Source organism: Pinus tabuliformis, chromosome 4_2 (genome assembly GCF_031772625.1).
Source record: "Pinus tabuliformis cultivar Carrire ecotype Pingquan chromosome 4_2, CPIR1, whole genome shotgun sequence".
Taxonomy (NCBI): domain Eukaryota; kingdom Viridiplantae; phylum Streptophyta; class Pinopsida; order Pinales; family Pinaceae; genus Pinus; species Pinus tabuliformis.
In genome coordinates, this window is record NC_142304.1 from 19895227 (window position 1) to 19908711 (window position 13485).

At 39.3% G+C, this 13485-nt stretch overlaps 1 long non-coding RNA gene across 1 annotated transcript in view; it reads left to right on the top strand.

Moving 5' to 3' along the window:
- LOC149168157 (uncharacterized) overlaps positions 1-10842 on the top strand; it is a 52356-nt gene extending 41514 nt beyond the window's left edge. Inside the window, exon 4 of the long non-coding RNA XR_016259319.1 lies at positions 10211-10842. This is a non-coding gene — a long non-coding RNA (uncharacterized LOC149168157). The remainder of the gene's footprint in view (positions 1-10210) is intronic.
- The last annotated feature ends 2643 nt before the right edge of the window (positions 10843-13485 follow it).

A 13485-nucleotide genomic window follows, 5' to 3' on the forward strand; every position in this document is an offset into this window, starting at 1 on the left:
ATCAAGCAAGGGCATCCACACACCTAGCTCCAAACATAATACCTCATCATAAGATATCGTTGTTGAAAGGGTTAACTCCATCAAAATGCATGTGTATATGGGGTGGGGGAGAGGAGTGGCACTCAACCAGAGTGAATAGTAAATAATGTAAAAGTGCTATGCAACCCCCAATTGTTATGGCATCCCCACTAATGAGGCAAATTGTCATCAACAATGTATCCCACCATGTGTTTCAAGTTGGAACAACCTAAAATCCCATGCCTACAAATATGTGAAATAATGTTAAGAAAAGGAAGCGATGTACTCCAATAGGCCATTGTCAACTCAGAGTATGCCATATCACTGTCAATCCATCCAAATTTGTTAGAGAATTCCTCAACAAAAGTTATATCTGATTATACAATGCCAATGCAAGGACTAGATCACCATAGAATAATGTGCAGAAGTGGAGTTCCCTCTAGAAATGATGAAAAAATATACCAAGTGTAATACAACAAGGCTGAAAAAATCCATGCGATGAAGGGTGCTCATCACCTAGTCAAGCATTTCATCAAATATCTACTAGGAGACTTATTCATCAGGAAAGGAACATGCAATATGAAGAGAGCACCAATAAATGGGTTGTCAAGCATGACACTGCAAATAAGGGAGAAGTGAGTCTCCTCCAAGCGAAGCACCAACTCAATCAAATTATAGTAGCATCTCCAAGCCAAGCACATGGGTGCAAGCAAAAACTGTCATAATTGAAAGAATCTCCATGAAGGTGTGTATCCCTGGTCCATCCAGTGCTCCATAGGTATCATCCTACAAACCTGTCTGTAAAGGTAATGCCAACTAAATAAGCATTACTGACATATAAGCCTCCATATAACAAAGCATGGCTCAATAGACATCACACTCCTAGCACAACCTGCATCAAATATCTACTAGGAGACTTATTCATTAGGGAAGGAACATGCAATATGAAGAGAGCACCAATAAATGGGCTGTCAAGCATGACACTGCAAATAAGGGAGAAGTGAGTCTTCTTGTTAATTTTAGGTATGTTCCATGCTAGAGCAATTTATTTCAATTTTCTCAGTTAGCACAATATCTTTCCCAGATTAGCAATCACATCAGCATTAAAGTAAACTCCAGATAGAACATAAACATAAATCGCAGAAGACAAGCCAAGACAAGAGGACACAAGATGTGGCGCTAGCCAGGGACAAACCCCAATGTGGGGAAACCCTTGATCAATTCTTCTTTTATGTTCTTCAAAGTTCAGCAGAGAAAGAGAGAGAGAGAGATAGTACATTTACAATAGAAGTCAACATTTTGACTTTTGATATCTGCATGAGATCATTTGAAGACATATTGCTTCAACTGATTCTTCAAGGTGACTGCTTCACCTTTCATAGTGTTGCAGCTCGTACTCATGTTGCACCCGTCATTGTGCTACAGCTAGTCACTGAGCTGCTCCCATCACTATGCTGTTCCCATCATACAGTGTCACTTTGCTGCCCCCATCATCATGCTGTTCCTTACTAACATGCCTATCATGCTGCATCTTTAATAACATGCCCATCATGCTGCGTTTTTACTAACATGCCCATCATGCTGCATCTTTATCGCTGCTGCAATACCATGATCTTCATCACTGCGGAAACACCATGATCTTCATCATTGTTGCAACATAGATCTTCATCACTACTGCAACATAGAGGCCTTTACCGTAGTATCACTAGGATCACTTGCTACACTGAGTTCCTCCGAGACTATGAGATCACATCTATGTATGATCATGATTTATAATTACAGTCATGATCAAGACTATGATCATTATCACTCTTCATTGAAGTATGATGAGACTGCCTCATGCTGTGATGATATAGTCTCCTTCTATATGTATGCCGAGGATCTCTTCATCGGACCCTTGTTTCATTATCAGGTCATGGCAAGACTATAATATATATATGGAAGAGACAACGTATAACATTATCTTCATCAAGCTGAGAGAGTAGATCTATCATTGTTGTCCAATGACTAGTCTGCTACAGGAGTGCCATCGAGATCTTGATGTCAAGACTGCTCCTTGTTATGCCGAGATTGTCCAGACTTCATGCCACCTCATCCAAGATCCTCTCTGCTATATCAACCGAGATCTAGCACCTACAGGTATGCCGAGAATATACCTCTATCCGAGATCCTTGCATCTATATGCTGTGTCCTCATTTATCAAGTGTTATGCTGAGACTACAGAGATGCGTGGGCTTTATCATGCCATACGAGATCTGGTCTGCCTGCATGAACAGGTCTCCTTTGACTGCGTGAACAGGTCTCCTTTGCTACATGAACAAGTCTCTATTGACTGCGTGATAGGACTGCATTTAGGCTTCTACAAGCAGCGTATTAAGGCTCCTCCTTGACAACGTATAAGGGCCTCTTGGACAACGTATTAGAGCCTCCATCTTTGACTGCGTATAAGTGTATTAGTGCCTCCATCTTTGACTGTGTATAAGTGTATTAGTGCCTCCATCTTTGACTGCGTGTAAGTGTATTAGGGCCTCCATCTTTGACTGCGTATAAGGGCCTCCATCTTTGACTGCGCATAAGGGCCTCCATCTTTTCTGCTAGGATAATCATACTGCAGCTAGGGCATCATCTGCAGCTAGGGCATCATACTAGGCCAGCGTACACTCTTAGTGTCTCTCCTTCACCAAAACCCATAAGACGTGGAGAGGAGGAGATCACATGAAGAGTATATGTGTGTCTCAAATGACTTCAAGTCCTCTTATATTTATACTAAAACATAGATGATGAATAGACATGACTATTGGGCTTCTGAGCCTACACAAGTTGCTGGCCGACTTCTCAATTTGTCTAATAACACAAATAAATTCATAACTCCATGAATACTTATCGGAATCGAATGATCTTTAGATCAATCCTACACCTCTCGATGAGAGGGATCCAATAAAAATATCAGCTGCCATAAATAAGATGACCCACATGGAGTTTGGCCCTAGTTGCCAATTTTAACACTCCCTCTCAACTAGGGAGAACTCCATCCGTTGATCCATATGTCCAACTGTACTATCTTTGCCATCAGTGCCCAGCACTGCTCAGCTCAGCTCAGCTCAGCTCAGTTTTTCTCTGCTGAATTATGAAGAAGAAGAATTGATCGAGAATGTCTCATACCATTCTCCACTGACCCGAAGTCAGTCTCAGAGTGTGTACCACTGGTCCTAGACTAGTCCTCTACTGACCCGAGGTCAGTGTCATAGTATGTACAACTCTCACTGGTCCTAGACCAATCCTCTATTGACCCGAAGTCAGTTTTAGAGTGTGTACCACTCTCACTGGTCCCAGACCAGTATCATTGATCCCAAATCAATGAAGGTCATTCTAGCATACAGAGTACGGTAGATACAACGATGGGTCCATCGGTACTACTATGGTCCCTATCCTCATTTCTTTGTTCATTGATCAAACGAGAGGTACTTCCCATGAGTCCCAGACTGCATGGGTTGGATGCCTCGACATGAGAACTAATCATCTTGTCCACAGGAGAGCATATCATCCTGTCCACAGGAGAGCGAATCATCTTGTCCAGTGGATGCCATGGAGAACTAATCATCCTGGCTTACAGGAGAACGAATCATCCTGTTCCACAATCGGCATGGAGAACACATCATCTAGGCCCACGAAGAACTAATCATCCTATTCCATAATCGCCACGGGGTGTCACAGGGGAAGGTTGAACCTTTTGCCCTGTACAAAGTGCACCAACAGGGGATGGTGAGTCGCCCTGTGGTCGTATGTTGCTCCAATAAGTACCCCAAGCCCCCAGAGCTCCTAGAGCTCAATGTATGCAACATGCAGGACCCTTTTACAAGGGTCTCTCGATGACTCCAGGTCGTTCAAGAAAATCACAGATTTGATCTTTCCCCCGGGGCTTAGATAAAGTGTAGCGACCTATACATCATCTGGAGCTTCCTTGCTCATTGACTTACCATATCCCAGATAAGGTAGTATCTGATGTCTATTTGCTGGAGCAATCATCGAATACGGGATTCCTCAATAATCAAATCCCCCCTCTGGTTGTTGCAGAGAATCACAATGGTATTCATCATGTGTACAAACAATTGATGCAGCTTCACATGAGATCATACTTGTAGCATCGAAGCAGAATCCAAAGAGAACCAGCATTGAGAAGTGCTCTAGTGATCCTCCACATTTCCTGCCCACTCAACATTCGAATAATCATGCAGTTTCATATTTCCAGCAGTGTATCTCATTCCATGAGAGATTGTGCCCCGAAGATATCTCAGAAGATTCTTGGCACCAATCCAGTGAGGCTCAACCAAATATGAGCTCACCATGCTAACTGCAAAACATATGTCCGAACGGAAGTTCACCAAGAACATCAACGCGAATGAGTTTATGAAACTTAGAGGCATTTCCCAAATCCGGTCCGACATCACTACCATATAACTTCTTGAAAGTTAATATCCTCGAGGTAGTCACAGGGTTTCAGTTTGTCATTCCATATTCGAAATCCAACTCCCTCTTACTTCTGCAAATGAGAGGGTTTGCACTTGTCAGAAATAGGTCATTCTCATAAGGTGTCGGTATGAGAGGTCTATCATCCACAACCTTCGAGTAATGGTTTGGATTGGTTTCACTCCTAGTGAATCTCAACGCCATCTGACAGCTATCAATCCTCTCATACTATGCCCGGGGAGTTTTGCTTCAAGCCATAGAGGGCTTTCTTCCACCTGTATACATGAGATTCCTGATCATGAATCTCAAACTCCTTGGGTTGTTCCAAACTTGAGCACCTGCTACATGAGGGGAATAGTCCCCTTGTAAGATTTTCCTTCGGTACATCTTAGACATGTACTTTCATGCTCCTTTTGAATTCAGGCATCCCTATCACCATCTGACTCACAGACCTTCGGTGCTATGTATCAATAGACATGGTCCCTAGTGGACTTCCTGCAACTTGATACAATCCTGAACTCAAAAACATATTTGAAAATTCTATTTTCAAACACGTACCTTTCCATCGATGAGTGCCACCCTGTAACCTTTGACTTCCATTGTTGAAATGGACTCCAGGTTCTTCATGTGATCAGGTACATAAAAGAGATTATGTAAATGAATCGAGTTACCCTCATTCAATTGAGGGGTAACATTCCCTACACCCTTTCCAGAATAGGTGGCATCAGCTCCAAGTATAATCCAACGATTGTTTCCATCTCTACCAAATTAGAGAGTGCACCCATCTATCCGATGAAGTGCCTTGAGGCACTGGGGTTCCTTGCTTTCTTTGAAGAGTCGACCATTTTCTTGATGACCTGCATTACCTGTCATTCCTTTGATCATTGAAGATGTCCCTGGAATGATTGTTATCTTCATCAAGAGATGTACCTATGCCATTCAGACACTCCTTCACATAATGGCCGAACTTATTGCAACCAAGGCATCCGCCTTTCCTTCCACCCTTAGATCTGAACTTCCCAATGAAGTGATCTTTAGGTAGGCCATCAGAAACTTTTGGTATGCCATTTTGAACATATTCTCTGCTTCGACTTCACCCTTGAAGTGTGGAATTTTTTTCTAGCCATAGCCACGAGAGCCATGTGGAACCCATTGATCCTTTGTTCGATGTCCTAACTGTCTTCGGATATTGCTCTTTCACTCTTGCTTGGGCATTGTCTTCACCTCAGCTCCGATACCATTGATCCTTTGTTCTGTCCCAACTGTCTTCGGTGAACTCTTGCTTGGGCATTGTATGTTCCATGCTAGAGCAATTCATTTCAATTTTCTCAGTTAGCACAATATCTTTTCCAGATTAGCAATCACATCACCATTAAAGTAAACTACAAATAGAATATAAACATAAATCACAGAAGACAAGGCAAAACAAGAGGACACAAGATGTGGCGCTAGTCAGGGACAAACCCCAATGTGGGGAAACCCTTGATCAATTCTTCTTTTATGTTCTTCAAAGTTCAGCAGAGAAAGAGAGAGAGAGATAGTACATTTACAATAGAAGTCAACATTTTGACTTTTGATATTTGCATGAGATCAATTGAAGACATATTGCTTCAACTGATTCTTCAAGGTGAGTGCTTCACCTTTCATAGTGTTATAGCTCGTACTCATGCTGCACCCGTCATTGTGCTACACCTAGTCACTGAGCTGCTCCCATCACTATGATGTTCCCATCATACAGTGTCACTTTGCTGCCCCCATCATCATGCTGCTCCTTACTAACATGCCTATCATGCTGCATCTTTAATAACATGCCCATCATGCTGCGTTTTTACTAACATGCCTATCATGCTGCATCTTTATTGCTGCTGCAATACCATGATCTTCATCACTGCGGCAACACCATGATCTTCATCATTGTTGCAACATAGATCTTCATCACTGCTGCAACATAGAGGCCTTTACCGTAGTATCACTAGGATCACTTGTTGCACTAAGTTCCTCTGAGACTATGAGATCATATCTATGTATGATCATGATTTATAATTACAGTCATGATCAAGACTATGATCATTTTCATTCTTCACTGAAGTATGATGAGACTGCCTCATGTTGTGATGATATAGTCTCCTTCTATATGTATGTTGAGGATCTCTTCATCAGACCCTTGTTTCATTATCAGGTCACGACAAGACTATAATATATATATGGAAGAGACAGCATATAACATTATCTTCATCGGGCTGAGAGAGTAGATCTATCATTGTTGTCCAATGACTAGTCTACTACAGGAGTGCCATCGAGATCTTGATGTCAAGACTGCTCCTTGTTATGCCGAGATTGTACAGACTTCATGCCACCTCATCCAAGATCCTCTCTGCTATATCAACTGAGATCTAGCACTTATTGGTGTGCCGAGAATATACCTCTATCCGAGATCCTTGCATCTATATGCTGTGTCCTCATTTATCAAGTGTTATGCTGAGACGACAGAGATGCGTGGGCTTTATCATGCCATAAGAGATCTGGTCTGCCTGCATGAACAGGTCTCCTTTAACTGCGTGAACAGGTCTCCTTTGCTGCATGAACAGGTCTTTATTGACTGCGTGATAGGACTGCGTTTAGGCTTCTACAAGCAGCATATTGCGGCTCCTCCTTGACAGCGTATAAGGTCCTCTTGGACAATGTATTAGTGCCTCCATCTTTGACTGCGTATAAGTGTATTAGTGCCTCCATCTTTGACTGCGTATAAGTGTATTAGTGCCTCCATCTTTGACTGCGTATAAGTGCTTTTTGGACAGCGTATTAGGGCCTCCATCTTTTCTGCTAGGATAATCATACTGCAGCTAGGGCATCATACTAGGCCAGCGTACACTCTTAGTGCCTCTCCTTCACCAAAACCCAAAGACGTGGAGAGGAGGAGATCACATGAAGAGTATATGTGTGTCTCAAATGACTTCAAGTCCTCTTATATTTATACTAAAACGTAGATGATGAATAGACATGACTATTGGGTTTCTAAGCCTACACAAGTTGTTGGCTGACTTGTCAATTTGTCTTATAACACAAATAAATTCATAACTCCATAATACTTATCGGAATCGGATGATCTTTAGATCAATCCTACACCTCTCGATGAGAGGGATCCAATAAAAATATCAGCTGCCATAAATAAGATGACCCACATGGAGTTTGGCCCTAGTTGCCAATTTTAGCACTCCTCCAAGCGAAGCACCAACTCAATCAAATTATAGTAGCTCTCCAAGCCAAGCACATGGGTGCAAGCAGAAACTGTCATAATTGAAAGAATCTCCATGAAGGTGTGTATCCTAGCTCCATCTAGTGCTCCATAGGTATCATCCTACAAACCTATCTGTAAAGATAATGCCAACTAAATAAGCATCACTGACATATAAGCCTCCTTACAACAAAGTATGGCTCAATAGACATCACATTCCTAGTACAACCTGCGTGCGCAAGGTCTTGAACTTGATCAAATACCTCATGCTATTTGAGGGCGTAAAACCACCCTAGAAGGCCTTCTCTAGTCCAAGGGAATAGTCAAATCATATGAAGGCTTGTGGGAACTTCGAATGAACTCTGACAAGTGATGTCTGTGGAAATCTATGTTGCACGAAACTTCTAGGAGCCCAACGTTTCGGGATGTACCCATACCTGAAACTTTGAAACTCGACAAACATGTAATCATCTATGAGAGTTAATATAGACTTGGTTTTCCTTCTAAATTGTCATCTATGGGTCTTATTCCATTTTTTCTTGCAAAATAACGTGTTATTCACTTATATATATATATATATATATATATATATATATATATATAAACATATATGACATTTCAGGTGACGTTTCCATTTTTGGGAGGTGACGTTTCTAAACGTACCCATTTCAGAAACTCCAAAACGTTTCGGCGCTTCGTGCAACTTAGGTGGAAATGGAATTGTGTTTTAGTTATTAATGGAGACCAGTAGAAGAGATTGTCAGTAGGAATAAGAGAGATGTTGTTCTTTCGGATATGAATTTTTAAAGCATTTGGCAAACATCTCTTTCACATGTTATTATACTAGATCAGATGGCATGTCGAAGTTTACTTTTTCCACTCAAGTTTGCATGGTTATGTTGATTCAGTGTTGCGGGGGGAGCGCCCCCCCCCCCCCTCGATCCTGCTCCCAATCTGCGCTTCGGGCAGGAGTGCGCTCCGTAAAAAAATTTTTGCTCCCTGCCTTTTCGGGAGCTTTTAGCCTTTTTTGCAGTAATGTTTGAAATGCAATTTTTTTCAAAGAAACAAATAAGTTTTGAGTAGGGTCGCTTAATGATCAAGCCTATGGCCCTAGTATTGATATGCTATTCATGATAATGTTAAATTAAATTCTTAAAGTAAAAGTGACATTCTCCTTGATCTTCATTTTCATCATTTTACTTAAAATTTTTAACATTACCATGAAATGACTCAGGATGTTTGAGAGTAGTTTCGACCTCACTGGATTTCATGTGAAGAAAGTAGCATTTTAGATTTCAATCAAAATCCAGTAGACTTATCAGTGTTTGAGGATTTCAGGATTGGGGGATTGCAATGTTTCCATTGAATTTTGTCATGTATTAGGGTATGGAACTCGTATTTAATCAAGAGCACCAATCCTTCTATGTACCTTGATGTTAATGACGTTGGTTGTCGAAGTCCTCTATCATGATCCTCCTAAAAATGTATGCATCACTCAAACAAAATCTTGATTTGACATGTATGCTTTTTCTATCTTATGTTGATGCTTAGAGGGTGATATTAATGACAAAGATCCCTATACAAATATAGAGGTAATGACAAAGATACCTCTGGATATTAATGCTTAGAGGGTGATATTAATGACAAAGATCCTGATTTTCCAACAAGACTAAAAAATTAGACATTTCTCGTGGTGGCAAGAGGCCCAAGCATAAGAAATAGATAATATATTTACTTGTCTTTTCTAGTTTCTAGTAGTTTTTATAACTATTGACTCTTTCATATTTATTATGATATTTTTTTAAACAATATATGATCATTTAAGTTTGAAGTTGACAATTATAACTCATTAGTAATGAATTATGAATATGATGTTTCATGAAAGTTGAAAGTTGAAAGTTGTTTCATTTCATTTCATTTCATGTTAGATATTATTTGTTGTAATGGTTACACTTAAATTACAAGTACAACTTTGGTGATCAATGATGATAAATGTTTTGAAAGCTTGAAACTTTAAGATTGATGAATCATGAGACTCAGTATGTTGTATGTTACTATGTTACTAACTTGTGGACGTGATTGATGAAGATTATAACTTCTAGATTAATGTTGTTATATGGTTCAATCTATGTTTTTTTATATCTAATTCATTATTCTACTTGTTTTTGTTGACATATATGTATCAAAATATAAAAAATATAAAAAATGTAGATATTATATAAAAAACGCTCCGGGATTCGCTCCCAAACCGGGAGCTTCTGAAAATGTCACTCCCGCACCCGTTTTTGCTCCCGCTCCCCACTTTCGCTCCTGCTCCCAAGTAACACTTTTGATTAATGGATTGTATCTATGCTGGATGAATTTTTTACACTTTGTGTAACTCTAGGATTGTATCATATATATATAATGCAATGGCATACAGGTAATTATTTTTCATGCACATGAAAGGAATGAGGGGTCTTAACTCAAGTTTTCCATATATGCTTGCAGGCCCTTGTGACATAGTTGATGAGGTTACCGGCGAACTAAAGCTTCTTTAACGAGTTTTAAATTCTAAACATATTGGAATGCAGCATTGCAATTGCCAATATATTTTTTGGTGGTATAGCTACTACTACCAGGGCTAAGATTCAGGCCCAGTGTTGTGCTGCTACATTTCCCGTTGCCCAGGAAGAGAATTGAAACATCGAACTGAAAGAAAGTCAATAATTCTGTTGTATGTTCTTACGGCTTGGGCAAAAGATTATTTCAAAAAAGAGATCATAAAGAAAAAAAATTGTTTGCTAGCTTTTGAGAAATTGAAAGCTTAAATGATTTAAAAGAAATCTACTGTGCCTTTTGTTAGTCAGTGTACAGAATTGATCTTCTTGGCATAAGAATTAAGCAATGAACTTGTGCATTATAGTTATGCTAAAAGAGTACTTGCAAGGTAAGATTATCAGCAGAAAGCAAGCCTTTTGGAAAATATGATTTATATGATAAACTGTAAATATTCTCTTTGAAAGAAGGGGAAATTATTACTGTGAGCATACTGTTAATTTGATTTCTTCAGATACATTTTTGTGTGGATTTTATAAAATAGCAACATTACTTCTGGAGCTAATCATAGTTTTTGAACTCTACAGACTTCGCTCTTTATGCTATCATGAGTATTTTCAATATGGATGCAGAGGAAGGTTAGGTACTGAGATTCTTCAAAGCGCCATCACACTGTAAAAATTAAGTGCTTGTATTTCCAGCAGCCGAGATATCATTATTTTGTCAGACATTTGAGGATTAAAATGTCGACATAAGTTTGATAATCCTAGTTCTGGTAGTAATATGTTGTTCTTCATACCTTTTGCATGGTTAAACTAGTTATATCCCACAAAAACTGTGGGCAAATGGGGAACCTAGAGATGCATGCATTCTTATTCGGGTGTGAATTTCTGCTGTCTACTATGAATAACATACTGATAAACATGACCTTCACATGAAGCTTAAATCCATGCATTTCTTCCTGGGCATGCTTAGAAGGGAATTTCAATTATACGGGAAAAATGTTTCGATGAAATTGGATAAGAGTAGGTTGGTACTTTCAACCATGATGTGAAAGTATTGCAATGGTGGGGCTTGACGCCTTACCTTAATAAAATCGGACCCCCACCTAAAGAAGAATAAAACACAGAGAAACAGGGAAACCTTAATTTTCTTGCAATTTTCTAGACGCCTTACCTTAATAAAATCGGACCCCCACCTAAAGAAGAATAAAACACAGAGAAACAGGGAAACCTTAATTTTCTTGCAATTTTCTAGAATACACTAATTGATTCAAATTGGACCAATTGACTTAATTCCCAGAAGGGTAGTTTTCCTTGAGCCTTGAGGCTTAAACATATCTGCCACCCTTACACTTCTATTTTTTCTTTCCTTTGTCCTGCTGTCAGATTGAGGGATACTCTCCACAATTAGTGTAAAGTTCTTCCCCATGGTTGTTTGCTACTCCCTTTTTTCCCAGCGTGCATAGTGCCAATAGAATGCAAGTCTGTTTTATTAATCTTAGACCTGTTTTCCTCCATTGCACTTTTTCTTCTCTTAATGTCCTGCATCTTGATCAGCAAATTTACTCAGAATGCAAGTCTATTTTCTACATCTTAGACCCCATTTCTTCCGTTTTCCTTTTTCATTCCTTAATTTCCTCCATCTTAGCCACTAAATTTTCCCATAGAATGTAAGTCTATTTAATCAATCTTAGACCCCATTTCCTCCATTGTCCTTCTTTACTTAATGTCCTACATCTTGGCAACTAATTTGTCCACTGAACACAAGTCTATTTTGTTAAATTTTCTACAAGATGCAGTAGAATACAATTTTCTGATATGATAGTTACTACCTAACGATCTTCAAATGATTTATCTCATGCCACTGATATCATTGAATAATTACATAGAAAATCTCAATGTTCCACCGAGTTTCTGGGATGGGGAAGCGCAGGATTGTAGATACGCACAAGGGGGGTGTATGTAAGCAACCCCAAAATTTAGGGAAATTTCGGGGAAATGGGGGGATGTTGGATTTATAAAATTATAACATTATTAAAAATTATATATATAAAAATAAAAAATAAAATCTCAACAATATGTCAATAACTAAATAGTAAATATTAATAATTATGAAATGTACATTTAAATTGAGATTCATCATTTCGTATTAGACTATTATGAATTATCATTTCTGCAATGTACATCAAAAAATAAGTTGAATCATTATGTAATGTTCCATCTAAATGTATGTTGCATGAAACTTTTAAGAACTAGACGTTTCGGGCTGTACCCATACCCGAAACTTGGCCGAAACCCGACCATCATGTAATCATCTATGAGAGTTAACATAGATTTGAGTTTTCCTTCTAAATTGTCATCTATTGGTCTTAGTCCCTTTATTCTTGCAAGATAATATATATATCTTCAACTTCAAGCAAGAATTCAAGAGCAGAAATATCAAATCAAATGAAGCATTGCAGTGGGACATCCTTTGAAGACATGACAACGATCCGTATATTGTGAAGAAGTGTCCAGGCCAAGAGTCATCATTGTGAAGTTGTAAAAGAGTCATTTGTAAAAGTGTCATCATTGGAAGTCATTATTGTAAAAGAGTCAATCGGTCTAAAGTCGAAAAGTCATTATTGGGAGGTATAGGAGTCTCTGTTGGGATGATGTCATGGTTGGGTTGTAGGTCATAGTGTGATTGGGTGTTCGGTCAAAATCATTGTAAATCATATTGTATCGTGGATCGGTGTCCCTGGTACGGGAATCCACACTCTTGTCTCACATTTAAGTCATTATAGGGTGGTAGGGAGGTGCTAGGCGGGTGAATAAAGTCACCTACAGATTGGGGCCTGTAAACACTTCAGGATGGTAGGGTGGTGCTAGGGCGAGTTGTGGCTCGCTGGGGTGTTGGGGTATCCATTTAGTTGATTACTGAAGAAACCAGGGCATTGGGGCGCCCTTTAAGTGGGAGTTGGAGAATAAGTCTTTTCTAGAATTGTAGAGAGTTGTTGCTTTCATTTCCGTTAGGGCTGAAGGTTAACGAATTTATTAGAAAAACATTCGGCTGTTTTTGACCCGGAGGGGGGTTTTCCACCTAAAATTTTTGTGTCTACTACATTCTTTTATTTACGGTTATCACTGCATAAACATTAATAATAATCGAAGATTAACTAATGCTCTGAAAATATTTAAAACTATTAATTGCTAAGGAATACTGATTCACCCCCCTCTCAGTAT